Here is a 2,736-nt window from a genome sequence, read left to right as displayed (position 1 = left end):
CCTGTCCACGGCGCCTTGCGGGCCGGGCGAGTAGGCAACCCGCCCGCACTCGTGCGTGCGGTACAGTCTAACTACAGAAGTGCGCGGGGTTAATAGGTCACCTGGTATAAACGAACAGATTTTATCATCTGAAATTTACTGAACTAGAGCGGTCTCTTTTGGCAATTGCCAAGATGGGCGATGGGCGATTGATCGACATGCGTGTGCCGACAGCAACGCAAGCCTCCTCGCCCCTCTTACCACGAACGACAGCACGGTCTTGGCCACCTTCTTGCGCGCCTTGATCTGCGTGGCCGTGTTCTGGCCGGCCATGGCCGTGGCGCTGAGGTTGTTGACGCTGAGGAAGAGGTGGAAGGCGATGCATACGTAGAAGCCCGAGATGACGAGCAGCGGCAGCAGGTAGAGCACGAGGAAGCGCGCCAGCACCATGGCCTTGGGGTAGGTCGGGCCCATGACGCTGGGGAAGCACGTGCACACCTGCGAGCGGACAAGCGGTACGGTCAATAACAAGAAACACATTCATTTCTATGGCTCTGCGCGTGTGCGATAACAATTATAGGACAAACTAACTCAAGTGCGTGTGTTTTTGTTTTTTTGTTTTTTTTGCAGATGATACCTTACAAACTCTTTGACAAAACATAAAGGATATATTTTTTAAGTAACTCTTATGTGTCAGCTAGCTTTTAGTCTCGATAAGGAGATGAAACCAATTGCAGACAAGAAAACAATTTCTTTGGCGCTTGTTTTTGCTTAAATAAATCTACTAGAAAAGGAACGTACACCTTAACTGTGAGTGTGAGTGTGCTAAAATACAGACGTTTCCATGTGAACCTCCAGGTTTATTATTATTGCACTTAAACTGCACCATTTTTACATGTCTCTGATGCTTATCGCACACAAAAAAAGATCATGTGCACAAAATGCAAGGAATCAAAGCATCGCTCAAAAAAGAGAGGATGGCCATCACACAACCGTGTTATTTTCGCGTCACAAAAAAATGGCGCAGTAGCAGTCCGCATCACGCGCTCTTTTGTAGGCTCCCCTGACGGTGGTGTCGCATGGCTGCGCAGCGGGTTGCCTAGGCTCGTTCCGACAGGCGCGCCCCGCGCCGCGCCGAGGACACGAGTCCGGACCGGACGGCCTGGAGGAGGGGAAGGGCAGCGTAACAGCGACGTCTTCCAGCGCCGCCGACGAGTATGCCGCGGACATGTTTAAAAATAGCAGTGTTTCCGCGGACGACGCGCAAGCAGGGTGCGCTGGTGCGGGGCACGTCACCCACACACGCACGCGGGCCGGGGGCGGGGGCGGGGCAGCACGCCGCTGCACTGCTTGATGGAGGAGCTGGGCCGCGCCACGCTGCGCCACTCCCCGCGCCACGCCCGCTTTGTGAGGGCGCATCCTGTTCGCCCTCACGCACACCCCGGCCGTGCCCGTGACGAGGCACTACACCGGAAGGAACAACATGTGTGCGACGGCGGGGCGGGGCGGCCCGCCCGAGACCCGGCCCCGCCCGCCCCAGCCGCCCGGCACTCCGCGCGCTTCTTTCATAAACCTCCTCTTGGTTCGATAAATTTAATTTAAGGCTTCCCTGCTCGCGTTGAGCCGCGCCGCCGAGCCACCGTCGCGGACCCCGTCGCGGCGCGGTGGTGGCTGGCATGTGGATGACGCCGGGGACGACGCGCTAGACGGAGATGACGTGCCCGTCGACTTTGAATTGCAAATATACGGCTGCGCTGCAGGTGAGGCCGTGCAGCTACGGGGAGCTGACTCTGCGACTTGACGGGGATTAGAGAGATCCGCCCGGAAGTACTATTCCTCTATAGCAGCACTCTCTGTACCCGGAAGCAGCTCCTTCTAAAAACGAGAACAGCAACAGCAAGGTGAGGGGGGATGGGTGAGTGGAGGAACGTTCTACCCTTCCAGCAGGAGGCGGCTGCCGCCCTGCATGCCTGCGAGCGTCGCGTCGGGCCAGGTAACAAACACCAGGTGTGCCGTCCGCCTCGATGCGGCAGAGTCGGCAGCGCCCGCATCCTCTCCGGTCCAGGCTCAGGAGGCCCGGGGGCCCCGCCCGGCACCTGCCTCCCCTGCCCCGCCCCGCCCCGCCGCGGCGCGTGCCCTTCCCGTGGCTGGCCGCCCGGCGCACGCCCGGCCGCTGCCACTGCCAGCCTCGGAGAGATATTAGACGGCCGGGGGCGGGCCAGGGGCGGCGGCCAGGGGAGGCCGTGGGCGCGGCCGGGGCCGGAGTGCGGCGCGTGCAAAAGTGCAGTTGGGAGAAAAGCCTTTTCGGTGCTCTTATAATGGCCCGTGAGGTTTCTCTTCCGACCTGATAGGCGCCGGGCCGCTACACGTGGCTGGGCAGGGCCGAGAATACCGCCAAACTGCTCGTGTTGGTAAATGCGAATAATGTGTTGTTGAGTCGTAAAGTACGAGAAATATAAACTTGCTCCCTTTTGCACAGGTCGACGCGCGCGTTGCGAGGGGTTCCGTGGCTCTACTGCGCGCTCGCAGGGGTAGGGGGAAGTGCCAGCCGGACTGACGTGGGGGTTGGGGTATGGAAAGAAGTATACCGGGGGCTCTCCACTCGTGGCGCCAGAGATGTAAAGGGCAGCTGGGGGTGAATATATTTACCTCTTCAACCCCCCCGCTCGCCCTCCTACCCGCTTAGCCTTCTCGACCTGCTCCTGATCGCATCGCGACTGACTGCCCCATCTCTGCCCCCCATCCGCCCCCACCTCC

The sequence above is a fragment of the Frankliniella occidentalis genome, unplaced genomic scaffold (genome assembly GCF_000697945.3).
Source record: "Frankliniella occidentalis isolate FOCC.00 unplaced genomic scaffold, Focc_3.1 Scaffold196, whole genome shotgun sequence".
NCBI lineage: Eukaryota > Metazoa > Arthropoda > Insecta > Thysanoptera > Thripidae > Frankliniella > Frankliniella occidentalis.
The sequence above is the reverse complement of the archived record's forward strand: the minus strand, read 5'-3'. Positions refer to the sequence as shown.